General features: G+C 50.2%; 1 protein-coding gene across 5 annotated transcripts in view; it reads left to right on the top strand.

Moving 5' to 3' along the window:
- The window catches only part of USP49 (ubiquitin specific peptidase 49), an 87,425-nt gene that overhangs the window by 804 nt on the left and 66,449 nt on the right, over positions 1-20,172 (top strand). For 2 of the 5 annotated variants that reach the window (XM_039912574.1, XM_039912573.1), the window contains exon 2: positions 505-596. The exons of 2 other annotated variants lie outside the window; for them this stretch is intronic. The gene's annotated coding sequence lies outside the window, so the exon portion shown is untranslated. Of the gene's footprint in view, positions 1-504; positions 597-822; positions 1,110-20,172 lie in introns of those variants that run through there. One more of the 5 variants, XM_039912577.1, reaches the window with a different exon arrangement.

Here is a 20,172-nt window from a genome sequence, read left to right as displayed (position 1 = left end):
CCTGGGGGTCCCCTTCTTTTGGGGGGGGGGGTCCCTCTCTGAGGATCCCTTTCCGGGGGAGTCCCTCCCTGGGGCTCCCTCCCTGGGGGACCCCCCCTGGGGGAATCCCCGTCTGGGGGTCCCTTTCCAGGGGTCCCTCTCCGGCGGTCCCTCCTTGGCCTGGCGCCGAGGGCGGGAGGACGGACAGTGGGCGGCGAGGACCATCTTGGGGGGTCCCGAGAGGGGACCCCGGGCTGTGGGGTGGGTACAAGTGCGGAGCACATTCCAAGCGCTTAGCACAGTGCTCTGCACATAGTAAGCGCTCAATAAATACTATTGAATGAATGAATGAATGAATGAGCAGGTCGCCCCTAGTCCGTCCTCAACCCCGTCTGTCGTTGAATTTCGGGGCTGTGGGTTGGGGAGGGATGAGAATCCCAGGTCCCGGCCCCAGCAAGGACCTGCTTGGGTGGACAGATTTCCGGGAACTTGGGATAAAATGCTTTTCATCTCCTCTCGCCCCAGAACGTTTCAAAACTTGGATGAGGAGGGAAGAGATCCCGAGGGTTGGACGCATCCTTGAGCATATGCTCCGAGTCTGAGCAGTCCCATCCCTGGTGAGAGATCCTTGCCACCTGAGCCAACTGGGCCGCTTTCTCCAACTTCGCCACCCGCCGCTGCCCTTCTTTCCTCCCCGCCTCCTTTGGATGAGGAAAAAGAGACCAGATTGGGTTTTGGTTTGGTTTTTTAAAAACATTCGGGAGAGGCGAGATAAGGTGGGTGGGAGAGGCTAGCGTGTTTTAGGCAAATTGGGAGGAACATATTGTTTCTATCCACTTTGACATCTGTAGATTTCCCTTTCCTGTTGAGAGTCTCCCCAGATTTCTCATCGTCCTCTAAGAGATTTGAAAATTTCCGAAATCTGGTGCGTGTGGGTTTGTGTGGAAAAATCAACTTGGAGTCTGCTTAAGGGGCGTTGCTAGATTCATTCGGTGGAATTCATGGAGCGCTTACCGTGTGCAGAGCGCTGTACCGGTCCGCACCTTGTTTCCAAGGTTTCTGAGTCACGTACGTTTGTTCTATTTAACGCTGGGGCTGCCGTTCGGACGCCGAAAAGAAGTTCTTGAAACGTGAGTCAAGGGAATGTTTCCGGGCTTTTTAATGAGAGATCCGCTAGACAATAATACCTTAGGACACAAGCTTGCTTATAGGATTCTCGTTCTGCCTTGTTTTTTTGGTGTTTGTTTTTTGTTCTTTAAAATGCCAGATGTCTTTGATGGGGAATCCCGTATTTTGTTCAGATTTGTGCCCGGACTAAGTATGTATTTCGGGTGATTAGATGCCCCTCGTAGGTCTGGGGGACTCTCTCTTTGTTAGTTCTTGAGAGGAATAATTTTGGAGGACCTTCAGCCTGAACCTGAACTTCAGGTGTGAAGCAACTTTGCCAGAGAAATTTTTCAGAACCGACGTCAGGAGAAGCAGCGTGGCCGAGAGGAACGAGCCCGGGCTTGGGAGTCAGAGGTGGTGGGTTCTAATCCGGGCTCCGCCGCCTGTCAGCTCCGTGACTCTGGGCAAGTCACTTTTCTTCTCTGGGCCTCGGTTGCCTCGTCTGGAAAATGGGGATTGGGACTGCGAGCCCCACGGGGGACAACCTGATCGCCTTGTATTCATTCATTCATTCAATAGTATTTATTGAGCGCTTACTATGTGCAGAGCACTGGACTAAGCGCTTGGAATGGACAAATGGGTAACAGATAGAGACAGTCCCTGCCCTTTGACGGGCTTACGGTCTAATCGGGGGAGACGGACAGACGAGAACAATGGCAGTAAATAGAATCGAGGGAAAGAACATCTCATTAAAACAGTAGCAAATAAATATCTAAGCAATAATAATAATAGCAAATAAGTATCTACCCCAGCTCTCAGAACGGTGCTAGGAACATAGTGAGCACTTAAATACCATTATTATTCACCAGGCTATGCCTTTTCTTGACAGAAAAATCTGTTTGGGGGCCGAAAGCAGTAGCCTAACGTTGAGCGCCGACCTAAACGTTAGCCGTCAAGCCAAGAAGGCATAGGTCATTAGACCTGACTGAGTTTGGACTGACCCCCTTGACGTCAACACGTCCGGCCGACTGACAGAATTTCAGGGGTCCCCCGTTCTCCCGCGCCGTGGCCATCCGGAGTAGCCCTCGGCGGTTTTGGGGGGTCAGTAGGACTCGTGATGGGGTGAGGGGAGGCACTGCAGAGCCTCCAACCCTTCTCGCCTTAGGCATCAGCCGTCAATCTCCTAGAAAACCCCCCCCAAACCTCCTCTTCATGTTTTTCGGCCCTACCGTGCCGCAACAGATGTCGGGTGCTGAATTGGGACCCCAAATACTAGTAGCAGACCTGCGTGGAGTTAGCTGACAAAGAGTCAGCCTTCGCGGCACCGTGGAGACCCAGATGGAATCCATGGAGTTATTTTCAACCTGCTATTAGGTGTGCCCTGTGCCGACAGGCTTCCCGGACGATTGTCCTGCAATCTTAGATTTCAAAGGGCAGAGCTGACTCTCACGTAACATTTAAAGGTTCTTACCCAGATGAAGTCTGGAAACAGGAAGATTAAAAAAAACAGCGGTTAGATGGTGGGGGAAAACCGGACGTTTTCAGTCGATTCGAGCGGTTTTCGTGGAACCCAGAGTCTCCGTCCCGAGAGCGATTTTTTGAGTTGGGATGTCAAAGCGAGTTCGGTCTTTAAAAAATCAGTTGCTAAAAATCTGACAGCCAGTTCAAACGCTGATCCTGTCGAGCGGTTCAATTATGATCGCTCAGCGATATTTCTGATTTTTATATTCGGTTTTCTTTCTCATCCCACACTTTGGTGTCTTTAAGAGATGGTATTAAAATCGATTTGCCCGAGTTTGACTGAGGAGTGTACATTTCGATGTTTCTTTGGTCGGAGATCAAATATTAGGATTGGACAGGTACAAGGCTCAACTAATGTTGACTTTAGGTTTTTTTTGTTTTGGAGGTTTTTTGATGCTCTCTCCTGGAGTCGGGGTGTGTGTGTTTCTCCGCTGTCTCTTCTCAAAACCGCTCTGCCCCTTCTTTCCGAATCTGCTTCTTTACTATAGAATTAAGGTGTAGATATATTCTGTAGTTATAGAATACATACCGTAGATATAGAATATGTTCTCTTGTTACTATAATTATAGACTATATTCTATAGGTGCGGAATCTAGTCTAATTCTCTAATTAATATACTTTTCTATAGAATCAGTGGAGCAGGCTCTTCTGTATGTCGGTCATTTCTTTTTTCCCCACTTTTAAGTGATGAACAGATGAGTTGTGGCTGTCTAGTCTGTCTCTTTGCCCTCAAGCAACCCAAAAGGATGTCGTTCGATTCCAGTTCTCCTCCCTTCTCTCTGTCCACTCTTCCCACTCCTTCCCTCAGGCAAACCCAAAAGGATCTGGTCCGATTCTATTTCTCCTCCTTTCTCTCTGACCACTTTTTCCACCCCGCTCGGTTCTGAGCCCTTCGCTCTTCTCACTGTCTGCTCACCTGCCCGTATGTTTTTTAACTTCCCACCTCTTAGTTTCTCCAATCTACAGCTGTAGCCCTGACCTCCTCTAAGGTGGGACAAGGGACTGTGTTCAACCTTATTTGCTTGTATCTACCCCTTGTCTGCCGTGTGACCGTGGGCAAGTCACTGCGCTTCTCTGGGCCTCGGTTACCTCATCTCTAAAATGCGGATTGAGATTACGAGGCCCACGTGGGACAACCTGATTACCTTACGTCTACCCCAGTGCTTAGGACAGTGCTTGACACGTAGTAAGCGCTTAACAAATACTATCATTATCATTATTATTGTTGTTACCCCAGCGCTTAGTACAGTGCCTGGCACATAGTAGGTGCTTAACAAATACCACAATTGTTATTATTAGCCATTAATTCCTTAGTTAGTGCCTTTGGGATGTGCTGCTGCTGTCGTCTTCTTAAACTTAATTGAACCTTTCTCCTTCCCTCCTAAAATCTCACCTGCGTTCTCATTATCGTCAGCAAACGGGACCCATCCCGGAGCGGAGCTTCCCCTCCCCGTCCCCCTCCATCTGATGTGATCTCAACCAGCTCTGATGATGGGATTGTGGCCCAGGAAGAGTCCTCCTTATCCTGGAAGACCATTTTGGAACCGAGATGCGGCGTGACTTAGTGGAAAGAGCCCCGGCTTGGGAGTCAGAGGAAGTGGGTTCTAATCCTGCCTCCGCCACTTGTCTGCTGTGTGACCTTGGGCAAGACACTTAACTTCTCAGGGCCTCAGTTACCTCATCTGGAAAATAGGGATTATGGCTGGGAGCCCCACGTGGGACAACCTGATCACCTTGTATCCCCCCCCCCCAGTGCTTAGAACAGTGCTTGGCACAGAGTAAGCGCTTAACAGATGCCATCATCGTCATCATCATTTGGGAATTGCCCATCGTTCCGTTTAACCTTTCCTCGGGGATCTCATTCTCCATCCCTCTGGACGAGGATTAGGATGATGAAGATAGAGTCTGCCGTCTGCCCCTTCCCAGTTTTCCCTGACCCTCCTTAGCTGAATAGCCGAGGACGGGACGCTTGATCGTGGTTTGATCGACTGAGCCCCTCACGGGCTGGGGCCTTCTGGCCAGGGCTGCGATCACGGGCCGGGGGTGGGGTGGTAATAATAATAATTGATAATGATGGAATTTGTTAAGCGCTTACTATGTGCCAAGCACTGTTCTAAGCGCCGGGGTAGATACAGGGTAATCAGGTTGTCCCACATGGGGCTCACACTTTTAATCCCCATTTTCCAGATGAGGTAAATGAGGCCTAGAGAAGTAAAGTGACTTGACCAAGGTCACACAGCAGACAGGCGGCGGAGCCCGGATTAGAACCCAGGTCCTCTGACTCCCAAGCCCATGCTCTTTCCCCTAAGCCACGCTGCTTCTCTGTACCCAGACAGACCCACTGGGCTTGGGCCGGGGCGGACGGCTGTCTCTCGCTTCCACCGCCGTTTGTTTCGGGGGGCGCGGGGGCCAGAAGCGAGGCCCCTAATAATAATAATAATAATAATAATAATGATGGTATTTGTTAAGCGCTTACTATGTGCAAAGCACTGTTCTAAGCTCTGGGGGATACAAGGTGATCACTTGAGGCTCACAGTCTTCATCCCCGTTTTCCAGATGAGGTAACTGAGGCCCAGAGAAGTGAAGTGACTTGCCCAAAGTCACACAGCTGCCAAGCGGCAGAGCCGGGATCAGAACCCACGACCTCTGACTCCCAAGGCCGGGCTCTTTCCACTGAGCCACGCTGCTTCTCTATGAGGCAGAGGTGGCCCCGGGCCGACCCGGAAGCGGCTCCGGGCTGGTACGATGCTCGTCCGGGCTGCCGGGGCGGCTCAGCTCAGGGGCCCGGAGGCGTCTGCCTCACGGGCAACAACCTTCTGCCTTGGCCCAGCGAGGTGCTGCCCCTTGTCTCTGCTGGGTGACCTCGGCCAAGTCGCTTCACTTCTCTGGGCCTCAGTTCCCTCATCTGCAAAATGGGGATGGAGACTGTGAGCCCCACCCGGGACAGGGCCGGTGTCCAGTCCAGTTTGCTCCTACCCACCGCAGCACTTAGTACAGCGCCTGGCACGTACTATAGGTGCTTAACAAACACCACAGAGAAGCAGCATGGCGTAGTGGACGGAACACGGGCCTGGGAGAGAGAAGGTGATGGGTTCTAATCCCGGCTCCACCATTCGTCTGCTGTGTGACTTGGGGCAAGTCGCTTCTCTGGGCCTCAGTGACCTCATCTGGAAAATGGGGATTGAGACCGCGAGCCTCACGTGGGACGGGGACCGCGTCCGACCCGATCTATCAACCCCAGCCCTCACTGCAGTGCCTGGCACATAGTAAGCGCTTAACAAATAGCTCTGATTATTATTATTATTATGAGCCAGACTAGTACCGACCAAGGGACTGGTCTCTGGGTCTCCAGCCTAAGCGGGGCCGCACCTCACCTCACCTCACCTCAGTTCCTAAGTACTTGACTCCCCCGGGGCTATCGTTGGGACGCAGAGCGCAGCCTCCCGGTCCGCTCTGACCCTCGGGTCATTTTCCTCTGACCCGGCTCACCCCTTCCCCATCTCGTATGGCCGCGGTACAAAATGTACTCGTCCTCGCCGGACCTGGCCGTGAGTTATGAGCAGGGGGATGTGGAAACACTTTGGAAAAGAGAGCGCTGTGAAAACACAAGGCGTTTCTCAAAAATCGGATTTACCGAGGCTGTGCCGGCCGACCCAAACCGGTTGACGGGTATCAGGGCCCTTCACGCAGTAAGTGCCGTCGACTTAACCCGTTCTCTAGTGATTCGTGGAAGTCCTTGAGGAAAATAGTAAACAACACAGGGTCCTGTGAAAGGCCAATGTGGGTTCTCCCTTTCACTTCCTCTCTTCCCATCCCGGTCCCCCGCCACTCTCCGAATTGACACCGATCCAGCCTGACTCTCCTTTCGACCGTGAGCTCGTTGTGGGCCGGGGGTGTGACTGTTTGCTGTCGTATTGTTTGTTTAATATTTATTTCGTTAATGAAATGTACATCGCCCCGATTCTATTTAGTTGCCACTGTTTTTACGAGATATTCTTCCCCTCGACTCTATTTATTGCCATCGTTCTCGTCCGCCCGTCTCCCCCGATCAGACCGTAAGCCCGTCAGAGGGCAGGGACCGTCTCTATCTGTTGCCGATTTGTCCATTCCAAGCGCTTAGTCCAGTGCTCTGCACATAGTAAGCGCTCAATAAATACTATTGAATGAATTATGATTATTTGCCCAAGAGTTGTACGGTCCAGAGTTGGATTGTGTTTTCTCAGATGAGGTAACTGAGGCACAGAGAAGTTAAGTGACTTGCCCACAGTCACACAGCGAAGTTAAGTGACTTGCCCAAGGTCACACAGCAGACAGGTGTCGGAGCCAGGATTAGAACTCACGACCGCTGGCTCCCAAGCCCGGGCTCTTTCTACTCAGCCACGCTGCTTCTCTAAGCACTTAGACTGTGAGCCCGTTTTTGTGCAGGGATGGTCTCTATCTGTTGCCAGACTGTCCATTCCAAGCACTTAGTACAGTGCTCTGCACATAGTAAGCGCTCAATAAATATTATTGAATGAATGAATGTGCCTGGCACTGTACCAAACGCTCGGGCAGGTACAGGATAATCAGGTTGGACCCAATCCGGGTCCCAGCATGAGGCTCACAGCTTTACCAATCAAACAATGGCATTGATTGAGCGCTTACCACGTGCAGAGCACTGTACTAAGCCCTCGCACTCTACTAATTACAGTATTGGCTTTTTTTCTCCATTTCACAGATGAGCTAACCGAGGCCCAGAGAAGTGAAGTGAGTTGCCCAAAGTCATAAAGCAGGGAAGCAACGTGGCTCAGTGGAAAGAGCCCGGGCTTGGGAGTCAGAGGTCATGGGTTTGAATCCCGGGTCAGCCGTGTGACTGTGGGCAAGTCACTTCACTTCTCTGGGCCTCCGTTACCTCATCTGTAAGCTGGGGACGAAGACTGTGAGCCTCACGTGGGACAACCTGATGACCCTGTATCTCCCCCAGCGCTTAGAAAAGTGCTCTGCACATAGTAAGCGCTTAACAGATACCAACATTGTTATTATCATAGGGCAGACAAGTGGCGGAACCGGGATTAGAATCCAGGTCGTCCGACTTCCAGGCCCGGGCTCTGTCCCCTGGGCCATGCCGCTTCTCCCTGGTCTTTATAAAGCCAGGCATGCGTGCTGTTTTTCAGTACTTGTTCTCTTTCAGCTGTTTATAAATGGCTTTGGGGAGGCTTTTGCTTTCATCTGGAGAAGTTTCGAATACTAGGTTCTAATTTCCAGGGTCATCTATCTCTTTTTCACTTTTTCTTCAAACTGAGTTGTCTTTTCCACGCTTCAGACCGTTCCCTAATCCCCGTGACAACGAGAAGGCCTTGAATTCATTAGTTCTCCGCCATGCCAGTTAACAGACTTTGTTTTTGATTTGGGGTAACTCCAGAGTGCTTATTTTTAAACTTCGGGCCTGGCATTTGAACACCGATTATGCAGTTTGAGATTGGTGTGAGAACAAATGTTTTTCTACGTCTTTACAGATGGTTTCAAGTGTTTACATTCATTCAGTCGTATTTATTGAGCGCTGACTGTGTGCAGAGCTAAGCGCTTGGGAAACTCCGATACAACAATAAACGGTGACATCTTGCCAAACTATCCATAAAACAGGGGGCAATCTTGCTGTGTGCATGGTGTAGTCAAGGTTGTCAGTCTCACATCAGTCTTTTTGGGGACACATACACACACATAACAATAATAATAATGTTGGTATTTGTTAAGCGCTTACTATGTGCAGAGCACTGTTCTAAGCGCTGGGGGAGATACAGGGTCATCGGGTTGTCCCACGTGAGGCTCACAGTCTTCGTCCCCAGTTTACAGATGAGGTAACTGAGGCCCAGAGAAGTGAAGTGACTTGCCCACAGTCACACGGCTGACTCGGGATTCAAACCCATGACCTCTGACTCCCAAGCCCGGGCTCTTTCCACTGAGCCACGCTGCTTCAGTAGTATCATTTTTGGTTTCAAAGGACAATGTGAATATGTGTGTGTTTGTGTGTGAATGTGTGTTAGGTGAAGTATTAAATATTTACTCTCCAATGTATTTGCTTTTTCTTTACTCCTAAATTAAATCAGCTTTAGATTTTAAAAGATCCCAACAGATTTTGCAGCGTGAGTTTGGAGGTCAACATTTTCAGCCTGAGGTCATGCATTTTCCTTGATGATGATGATGATGGTATTTGTTAAGCACTTACAAACACTGTTCTAAGCGCTGGGATAAAGACACAAGGTCATCAGGTTGCCCCACGTGCGGCTTGCCGTCTTAATCCCCATTTTACAGATGAGGTAACTGAGACACAGAGAAGTTAAGTGGCTTGCCCAAGGTCACACAGCAGACAAGTGACCATCTTTTTCACTTGGGCACCGGGAGTCAGCGATCTGTTTTTTATTTTGAGACTGTGAGCCCCACGTGAGACAGGGATTGTGTTCAACCCGATTTCCTCGTATCCATCCCGGCGCTTAGTACAGTGCCTGGCACATAGTAAGCGCTTAACAAATACCACTATTATTAGTATTTTTTCAGAACACAGAATTTCTCTAGGTCGAGCTCTTTGGAATTCCCATTCGAGGCAGCCATTCTCCCCCCCTTCTCCCCCCCCAATTTTGAGTTTTTCCTCTCGCAGTCATTGTAAGGGGATCCTTTCTAATTATAATAATAATTGGAGTATTCGTTAAGCACTTACTATATAAAAAGCACTGTACTAAGCGCTGGAGTTGAAACGAGATAATCAGGTCGGACCCGGTGCTCTCAGTCTAAGGGAGAGGGAGGACGGGTACTGAAGCCCCATTGAGGAAACTGAGGCATAGAGGAAGGGAAATGACTTGTGCAAGAACACACAGCAGCCAAATGCCAGGATCCTGAATTAGAATCCAGATCCTCTGACTCCCAGGCCTGGGCTCTTAAACTAGGCCAGGCCCGGAACAGCTCCTGCCTCAAAACCGGATGGGTGTGGCCAGGTACAATCATCGATCAGTCAGTCGATCAATGATATTTATTGAGCACTTACTGTTTGCAGAGCAGTGTGCTAAGCGCTTGGGCGAGGACGATATAACGGAGTCAGTAGGATCCTTTCTCTGTCCTCAGGGAGTTGACAGCCTAGAAGGGGAGACAGGCATCAGCGCTTAGAACAGTGCTCTGCACATAGTAAGCGCTTAACAGATACCAACATTATTAATATAGGTAAATTAGGGATACGTCCGTGAGCTGTGTGAGACCACTCCCGGCTTCCGCCACCCCTCATCATCACCAGTCTCAAGTCACACCTAGTTTGGACAGAGAAAATTCCAGGTGATTGATGACCCACGAAGCCCCAGAGACAATAATAATAACAATGTTGGTATTTGTTAAGCGGTTACGATGTGCAGAGCACTGTTCTAAGCGCTGGGGGAGATCCAGGGTCATCAGGTTGTCCCCCGTGAGGCTCACGGTCTTCATCCCCATTTGACAGATGAGGGGACTGAGGCACAGAGAAGTGAAGTGACTTGTCCACAGTCACACAGCTGACGAGTGGCGGAGCCGGGAGAAGACCTCTACCAACGTTGCTTTTTTTTCTTTTTTTAGTCTTTGTTAAGCACTTACTGGGTGCCAGGCGCTGTACTAAGCGCTGGGGTAGATACAAGCTACCTGGAGCTTTAGTGTGGTATTCGTTAAGCGCTTACTACGTACCAGGCACTTTACCAAGCGAATGGGGTTGGACACAGTCCCCGTCCCGTGTAGGGCTCACAGTTTTAATCCCAATTTTACAGGTGAGGTGACTGAGGCCCCGAGGATCATAATAATAATAATAATAATGTTGATATTTGTTAAGCGCTTACTATGTGCCGAGCACTGTTCTAAGCGCTGGGGTAGACACAGGGTAATCAGGTTGCCCCGTGTGAGGCTCACGGTTAATCCCCATTTTACAGACGAGGTAACTGAGGCCCAGAGAAGTGAAGTGACTTGCCCACGGTCACACAGCTGACAAGTGGCAGAGCCGGGGTTCGAACCCACGACCTCTGACTCCCAAGCCCGGGCTCGTTCCACTGAGCCACGCTGAGGAGTGAAGTGACTCGCCCAAGGCCACACAGGAGACAAGCGGTGGTGCGGGGATTAGAACCCAGGACCTCCTGGCTCCCAGGCCCGGCTCTATCCACTCGGCCATCCTGCTTCTCAGCTCCTCGCCTGGCCGTTGTCACCCTTCCACGGCTGCTTCCCTGAGAAGCTTGCGTGTCCTAATGGGCAGAGCGGGGGCCTGGGAGTCGCAGGACCTGAGTTCTAATTCCGGCCCCGCCACTTGGCTGCTGCGCAACCGCGGGCAAGTCATTTGACTTCTCTGGTTCTCAGCCACCTCATAATAATATTAGTAATTACGGGATTTGTTAAGTGCTTACTGTGTGCCAGGCACTGTACTAAGCGCTGGGGTGGGTAGAAGCAAATCGGATAGGACACAGACCCTGTTCCACGTGGGACTCACAATCTCAATCCCCATTTTACAGATGAGGTCACTGAGGCACAGAGCAGGGAAGTGACTTGCCCAAGGTCACACAGCAGGCAAGTGGCGGAGGTAGGATTAGAACCCATGACTTTCTGACTCCCAGTCCTTGATCTCTCCTTTATGCCATACATGGACTGCGTCCAATCTGATTAGCTTTAATGTGCCCCAGTGCTTAATACAGTGCTTGGCACATAATAAGCGCTTAACAAATGCCATTATTATGATTGTGATTAATAATATATTTGCCAACTCTGTTATATGGGAAGCAGCATGGCTCAGCGGACCGAGCCCGGGCTTGGGAGTCAGAGGTCATGGGTTCGAATTCCGGCTCTGCCACTTGTCAGCCGGGTGACTGTGGGCAAGTCACTTCCCTTCTCTGGGCCTCAGTTACCTCCTCTGTAAAATGGGGATGAAGACTGTGAGTCTCACGTGGGACAACCTGATTGCCCCATATCTCCCCCAGCGCTTAGAACAGTGCTCTGCACATAGTAAGCGCTTAACCAATACCAACATTATTATTATTATGCTGCACTTTCCCAGGCACTTAGTTCAGCGCTCTGCACATAATAAGCGCTCAGTAAATATCACCGATTGATTGTCCTCCTGTGAGCCCCATGTGGGACAGGGACTGTGTCCAACCTGATTGATTTGTATTTTACCCCAGTGCTTAGAATAGTGCTTGACACGCAGAGAAGCCAGGTGCCCCAGGGGAAAGAGCACAGATCTGGAAGTCAGAGGACCTGGGTTCTAATCCCGGCTTTGCCACTTATCTGCTGGGTGACCTTGGGGAAGTCACTTCACTCCTCTGAGTCTCAGTTGCTTTATCTGCAAAACGAGGGTTCAATACTTGCGCTCCCTCCTTCTTAGAACGTGAGCCCCATGTGGGACCTGATTATTTTGCATCTACCCCAGCATGTCGGACAGTGCTTGGATCATTTAAGCACCCAGCATGAGCTCAATAAGTACCACTGGTCGATTGATGGGGGAGAGGGAGAAGGGAAGGAAGTCAGGGATTCATTTGCTCAATAAATACCATTGATGGATTAATGGAGGAGAGGGAGAAGGGAAGAAGGGAGGGATGTCAGGGATTCATTTGCTCAAAAAATACCATTGATTGATGGATGGGAGAAAAGGAGCAGGGAAGAAGAGGGAGGGAAGTGAGGGTTTAATTTGGAAAAGCTACGTACGGGAGTTAGGATATCATTCATCTCTCCATGGAGGGGACGGGTGTCACTGGGACCTGCAGAAAGGGAAGGGCATTCCAGGAAGGGGAATAACCTGCGTAAATTCACGAGCCAAGGGGGATGATGAGAGTGTTTGGGAAAAGCAGAGGGCGGTGGGAGAAGAATTCAGTTTGGTGTGTGGAGAGCCTTGAAGTTGAAGGTCAAGGGCCTTTAGCTTGATGAGAAGTGGTGATTGGGAGACCCGGAGAGCACCGGATTAGTGGGAGTGACGTGCTCGGAACAGCAGGTCCTAAAGATCCGTCCCGGCTGCCGCTGCGTGCCCTAGACTTCAAGCTCGTTGTGGCCAGGTAACGCGTCTGTTTATTGCTGTATTGTCCTCTCCCGAACGCTTAGTACGGGGCTCTGCACCCAGGCAGCGCTCAATAAATAGGATCGAGTGAATGAAGGACCGGAGAGAGGTCGGAGGCCGGGAGACCAACAAGGAGGCCGTTCGGGTCCACAGCCCGGGTAGGAGGGGATGAGGTAGGGCAGGCTGCCGCTGAAGGAGTGGGAGAAGTAGGAGAGAGAGGGCTCTCAGCGACAGATTGGATGTGGCCTTTTCAATCCTTTCAAACCCTCTAATCTCCTTTGCCTTGAAAAATAGGCTGAACGGAATAAGGACCAGCCCTGGAGGTGGCTCTCGGAGGAGAAGAGAACCCGGGAAACCTCACAGATCTTTCGTGCATCATATAAAGACTGTTATTAACTAGCAAAGCGGGTCCTTTTTCAGTTCTTTCGGTCGCCCGACGGAGTTGCGCGTTGCAGAGGTCTCTGGTTCAGTTTGGCTCGGAGGTAGATCTTTCAGAATGCGATAATCCCGTATTTACTGTTCGTTCACGAGGAATCCGGTCTGCGTGTAATCCTGCATGGGGTTGCCAGGTTTGCAGATGTCGTCTGGGGGGCTCATGCCAGAATGCGTTTGCACCCTGGCCGCTTTTAGCGTGACTCTAACAGAGGTGGAGGGGATTGGTGGTTGAGGGCTGGTTGGAGAGGGTCGGCAGGGGAAAATAAGGCACATATATTGGGCAATCGTATTTGCTAAGCGCTTACTGTGTGCAGAGCACTGTTCTAAGCGCTGAGGTAGATCCAGGGTAATCAGGTTGTCCCACGCGAGGCTCACGGTCTTCATCCCGTTTTACAGATGAGGGAACTGAGGCCCAGAGAAGTGAAGTGACTTTCCCACAGTCACCCAGCTGACAAGGGGCAGAGCCGGGATTCGAACCCGTGACCTCTGACTCCCAAGTCCGGGCTCTTTCCACTGAGCCACGCTGCCATTATGTCCCTGCGGGAAGCAGCGTGATCTCCCGGAAAGAGCCCGGCTCCTGTGCAACCTTGGACAAGTCCTCTAGACTGTAAGCTCGTTGTGGGCAGGGGAAGTGTCCGTTTAGCATTGCGTTTGACTCTACCGAGCGTTAGTACAGTGCTCTGCGCACAGTAAGCGCTCCATAGATACGACTGAATGAATGAGCATCACTTCCCTGTGCCTCGGTTGCCTCATCTGTAAAATGGGGATTGAAACCACGTGCTCTGTGGGACGGGGATTGGGTCCAACCCGATTATCTTGTATCTATCCAAGCGCTTAGTAGAGTGCCTGGCACATAGTAAGCGCTCAATGAATACCAGAAAAAACAAGCTATGCCACGGCTGGAGGGGAGGGCGATTTTGAAGTGGCTAAGAAAAGTCTTCAAGAGGTCTGAATGATTTCAGAGTACCTCCCTATTCTGTGGTTTTATTGAATAAATTCAGTGGCTCGTGTTTTATCAGAGCTACTCCTCTTGGGCTGAAATTATCCCATCTCTGTCTTGTCATCGAAGATGAATTGTGGTGCTTTTCAATTATCTCATTCCTGCTTAGAAACGTAGTTGCTTGCGGATTCTGTGTGTGGTGGGGCGCGGGCAGTCAAAATATTACTCCCCTGGATTTTCTAAGACAACTCAAAAAGCGATCGACTGAGATCGGTGCAGTCGAAATGCAAGGATTTTAATTGCTGCCAACGGAAAGCGTGCCGGCGGGCTTCGTGGGGCAAAGAAGCCTAGTTAAAAAATAAGCAGAAACATTGCACTGGGGGGTGGTGATTGCTGTGGGAAGGAAGGGTGTGGTAGTTGTCATCTGGGCTCAAAGATGCCGTTTTTGAAAGTGTCGCCTCAGAAGCGTCCAGGATTGGCCAAGGTGTTTTTTCAAAGCCTCGTGCCGGAGCAGGGGACGATGCCCCAGTCGTTTCATTCCTCTTTCTTAGGCCATTCACGTAGAGATCTTTAAAGAACAGGATACCCTGTAAGCTTGCTATATGAACAGTATTAATAATAATAATAATGATGTTGGTATTTGTTAAGCGCTTACTATGTGCAGAGCACTGTTCTAAGCGCTGGGGGAGATACAGGGTCATCAGGTTGTCCCACGTGAAGCTCACAGTTGTTGCCCATTTTACAGATGAGGTAACGGAGGCCCAGAGAAGTGAAGTGACTTGCCCACAGTCACACAGCTGACAAGTGGCAGAGCTGGGATTCGAACTCATGACCGCTGACTCCCAAGCCCACGCTCTTTCCACTGAACCACGCTGCTTCTCATTATTATTGCCCGGGCTGTTTATTTGCTGTGGGTGGAATAGCCTATGTGCAGTTTCAGTTGCAAAGGTAGGCCAGAGTTATTGGAGATTTGTGTGACTTATCTGAAAGTGGGGAGTTGAGGAATTTCACGAAATCCCAGCCCAAACCTTCCATTAGCACTGGGAGTCAGAAGGTCATGGGTTCTAATCCCGGATCCCCCGCCCCCGCCTGCTGTGGGGCCTCGGGCAAGTCGCTTCACTTCTCTGGGCCTCAGCGACCTCCTCTGGAAAATGGGGATGAAGGCGGTGAGCCCCGTGCGAGACAGGGACTCACCGATTTGCTTGCGTCCCCAGCGCTTAGTACGGTGCCTGTCACATAGTGAACGCTTAACAGATACCATAATTAGTATTACTTGCCATATTTGTTAGATATTTAGGGACCGCTTGACTTCTGAGATGAGGTTGCCAATTGAGAAAAACAGAACTCGGGTTGCAGTGGGAGGTGCCTCTAAGCAAAATCTATTTATTTTAGTTCTTGCTATTGTCTCACCATCTTTTTGAGGAGCGGGCCGGAGAGTACCGGGTATACTCATTTTGTTTGTAGGTCAAACCAAAAGGTCCCTTTTGACCAAAGACACTAAAAAAAAAATGCCCTACTCCTAAAAAAGCTAAAGAACACTGTTGAGTATGCATTTTTTTTGCCTTATTCAAGATTTCAGTCACAGGCAATTAAAGAAGCTGAGTTCTCACGTGTAACTAGACATCTAGACATTGTTTAAATCTGTGGTCTTTGGTGAGTTATGAAGAATCATCTCACTGAGAGAGCATGTGAAGGAAGCAGTTGTTTCAGGGGCCTTGAAAGAGTGACTAATTTAGGATTGCTCATTCACGCTGCTCTAAGGGGAAATGTGTTCTTATTCTGTTGTCCTGAGGAATCCGCCTCCGAGATTCTTCCTCAGGTTATTCGAAGAGACGTGCTTATGCAACTTTCAGGGAGTAAATCTGAATAGAAACGGAAGCAACGTGGCCTTGTAGAAAGAGCACAGGCCTGGGCATCAGAGGACCTAAGTTCTAATGCTGCCTCTTCCATCTGGCTCAGTTTCCTCATCTGTAAAATGGGGATTAAATCCTACTCCCTCCCACCTAGACTGTGAGCCCCGTGCGGGACGGGGACTTTGTCCAACCCGATAACCTTGTTTCTAGCGACTCGATGACCTTTACTCAAAACTGAAGGACCGTTGCATCCGCACCATTTTTGGGTTGTCTTTGTTATCTTTGTCGGGTGGTAAACAGTATTCTCTGACAAGGGTTTTATCTCTTTGTCTCCAGTTGGCTAATTCGTGATTTATATTTTTAGTTGCGGATCTTTCCGCTGCGTTTGTGAAAATGTCTGATCCCTAGAGGCCTTCTCCGACTAGGCCCTCGTTTCCTCTTCTCCCACTCCTTTCTGGGTCATCTTTGCACTAGGATTTGCACCCTTTTATCCACCCTTTCCTCAGCACTCAAATCCCTACCTGTAACATTATCTATGCGAATGTCGGTCTCCTCCCCTAGACCGTTAGCTCCTTGTGGGCAGGGGAACGTGCCTACCAACTGTATTATATTGTACTCTCCCAAGCCTCTCCTCTGCTGCTGACCTTCTCACTGGACCTTGTTCTCGCCTGTCCCGCCGTCATCCCCTGGCCCACGTCCTACCTCTGGCCTGGAATGCCCTCCCTCCTCACATAATAATAATGGTGGTATTTGTTAAGCGCTTACTTTATGCAAAGCACTGTTGTAAGCGCTGGAGGGATACAAGGTGATCGGGTTGTCCCACGTGGGGCTCAAAGTTTGAATCCCCATTTTACAGATGAGGTAACTGAGGCACAGAGAAGCTAAGTGACTTGCCCAAAGTCACACAGCCGGCAAGCGGCGGAGCCGGGATTAGAACCCACGACCTCTGACTCCCAGACCCGGGCTCTTTCCACTGAGTCACGACATCCGCCAAACTAGGTTTCTTCCCCCGCTTCCAAAGCCCTCCTGAGAGCTCACCTCCTCCGGGAGGCCTTCCCAGACTGAGCCCCCTTTCCCTCTGCTCCTCCTCCCCTCCCCATCGCCCCAACTCCATCTCTCTGCTCTACCCCCTTCCCCGCCCCACAGCTCTTGTATATATTTGTACGTATTTATTATTCTATTTATTTTAATAATGTATATGCACCTATAATTTATCTATTTTGATGCTACTGATGCCTGTCTACTTGTTTTGGTTTTTTGTCTGTCTCCCCCCTTCTGGACAGTGAGCCCGTTGGTGGATAGGGAATATCTCTATCTGTTGCTGAATTGCACTTTCCAAGCGCTTAGTACAGTGCTCTGCCCCCAGCTCAGTAAATATGATTGAACGAACGAATGAATGAAGCGCTTCCCTTCCCTGCTACTTGACGTTCGGTATTTTTCTACAAAAATACTGAGGACATGTTTCCCCACCCCTCTAGAAACTCCAGTGGTAGCCCATCCATCTCCATATCAAACAGAAACTCCTTATCCTTAGCTTCAAAGCCCTCGATCCCCTCGCCCCCTTCTACCTCACCTCGCTCCTCTCCTATTCCAGTCCAGCCCACAAACTTCACTCCTTTAATGCCAACCTAATCACTGTTCTTCGATCTCATCTATCTCACCTCCGACCCCTCGCCCACATCCCGCCTCTGGCCCGGAACGCCCTCCCTCCTCATATCCGACCGACAATTCCTCTCCCCCCTTCAAAGCCTTCTTGAAGGCCCATCTCCTCCAAGAAGCCTTCCCTGGCTAAACCCCCCTTTCCTCTTCTCCCACTCCCTTCTGCGCTTCCCTGACTTGCTCCCTTTATTCATCCCCCCTCCCCGCCCCACAGCATTTATGTTCGTACCTGTAATATCGTATTTATCGAGCGCTTACTGTGTGCACAGCACTGTACCGAGTGCTTGGGAGAATACAGTGTTTGTCTCCCCCTCTAGACCGTAAGCTCGTTGTGGGCAGGGAATGTGCTTGTCGTTTCATTGTATTCTCCCAAAAGCTTAATACTGTGCTCTGCACACAGTAAGCGCTTAATAAATACGATCGAATGAATGACTTTTTCTGCCGGGATTGGGGGATGGATTTTGGAAGGGTTTCGACAGGCGGGTAAATATAAATGGGAAGTTGGAAGAGAAAACGAGATAAGCTTTGGAGTAGTTCGGTGAGGGAAGAGTGACGCGAAACAGATAAAGACACGAGAGAAGAAAACAAGAAACGGTAAAGAATGGGACATAGGTGGAACATCAATCAGTGGTATTTATTGAGCGTTTAATATGTGCAGAGCACTGTAATAAGTGATAATAATAATAATGTTGGTATTTGTTAAGCGCTTACTATGTGCAGAGCACTGTTCTAAGCGCTGGGGTAGACACAGGGGAATCAGGTTGTCCCACGTGGGGCTCACAGTCTTAATCCCCATTTTACAGATGAGGGAACTGAGGCACAGAGAAGTTAAGTGACTCGCCCACAGTCACACAGCTGACAAGTGGCAGAGCTGGGATTCGAACTCATGAGCCCTGACTCCAAAGCCCGTGCTCTTTCCACTGCGACACGCTGCTTCTCTAGGAGTAGAGAAGTGCTTAGGAGTAGACCTATCACAGTGTGTTGTGTAATGTTTTTCCATCCTGGAATGTGTTTTTCCTTAATGGAATGTGCTGGGTTTTCCTGATGTTGGAAAGTCGCATCGGCCCAAAGACCCAACTACCCCTTCTCAACCTACAGCCTCCCTATTCTATGCCTTTTTTTTACTGGTATTTAAGCACTTACTATGTGCCAGACACTGTACAAAGCTCTGGGGTAGATTCAAGATAATCAGGTTGGATGCAGCCCGTGTCCCTCGTGGGGCTCACAGTCTTAATTCCCTTTTTACAGGTGAAGTAACCGAGGCACAGAGCGGTAGACTGACTCGCCCTAAGTCACACAGAAGACAAGTGGCGGAGCCGGGATTAGAACCCAGCTCCTTCTAACTCCCAGGCCCGGGCTCTATCCACTGGGCCACACCGTTTATCACTTTGTGTGGAGTCGCCCTATTGAAATCCCACCAGAGTCCTGCTCTATTTTATAAAGAGCTTCTGCATTCTCTAGGATGGAAGAAGCTGGAGGGGTAATGTGAACGGTTTTGAAGCCTGAAGCAAAACGATCTGTACCCCCCTGCCGTTCTGTGCGCTTCTGCAGGGAATTGAGAAGTAAGGCACGTACGGACCATAGTGGAGTCAGAAAGTTTCATTTGAGCAAAGTGACCGCCCCCCGACCCGGAGTGTTGGGGTGACGGTGGGGATGGGGTGGGGTGGCGGGCAGGGGTGGAAGACTTGCATTTGAGAAGCAGCATGGCCTAGTGGAAAGAACACGGGCCTGGAAGTCAGAATAATAATAATAATAATAATAATAATAATGTTGGTATTTGTTAAGCGCTTACTATGTGCAGAGCACTGTTCTAAGCGCTGGGGTAGATGCAGGGTAATCAGGTTGTCCCATATGAGGCTCACAGTCTTCATCCCGATTTTACAGATGACGTAACTGAGGCACAGAGAAGTGAAATGACTTGCCCACCGTCACACAGCTGACAAGCGGTGGAGCCGGGTTTCATTCATTCATTCATTCAATAGTATTTATTGAGCGCTTACTATGTGCAGAGCACTGGACTAAGCGCTTGGGATGAACAAGTCGGCAACAGATAGAGACGGTCCCCGCCGTTTGACGGGCTTACGGTCTGATCGGGGGAGACGGACAGACGAGAACGATGGCGATAAATAGAGTCGAGGGGAAGAACGTCTCGTAAAAACGATGGCGACCAAATAGAATCGAGGCGATGTACAATTCATTAACAAAATAAATAGGGTGACGAAAATATATACAGTCGAGCGGACGAGTACGGTGCTGTGGGGATGGGAAGGGAGAGGTGGAGGAGCAGAGGGAAAAGGGGAAAAAGAGGGTTAAGCTGCGGAGAGGTGAAGGGGGGGTGGCAGAGGGAGTAGAGGGAGAAGAGGAGCTCAGTCTGGGAAGGCCTCTCGGAGGAGGTGAGTTTTAAGTAGGGTTTCGAAGAGGGAAAGAGAATCGGTTTGGCGGAGGTGAGGAGGGAGGGCGTTCCGGGACCGCGGGAGGACGTGACCCGGGGGTCGATGGCGGGACGGGCGAGACCGAGGGACGGCGAGGAGGTGGGCGGCGGAGGAGCGGAGCGTGCGGGGTGGGCGGTAGAAAGGAGGGAGGAGAGGTAGGAAGGGGCAAGGTGATGGAGAGCCTTGAAGCCTAGAGTGAGGAGTTTTTGTTTTCGAATCCATGACCTC

This window comes from Ornithorhynchus anatinus, chromosome 7 (genome assembly GCF_004115215.2).
Source record: "Ornithorhynchus anatinus isolate Pmale09 chromosome 7, mOrnAna1.pri.v4, whole genome shotgun sequence".
NCBI classification, from domain to species: domain Eukaryota; kingdom Metazoa; phylum Chordata; class Mammalia; order Monotremata; family Ornithorhynchidae; genus Ornithorhynchus; species Ornithorhynchus anatinus.
This window is presented reverse-complemented; position numbering and strand designations above follow the sequence as displayed.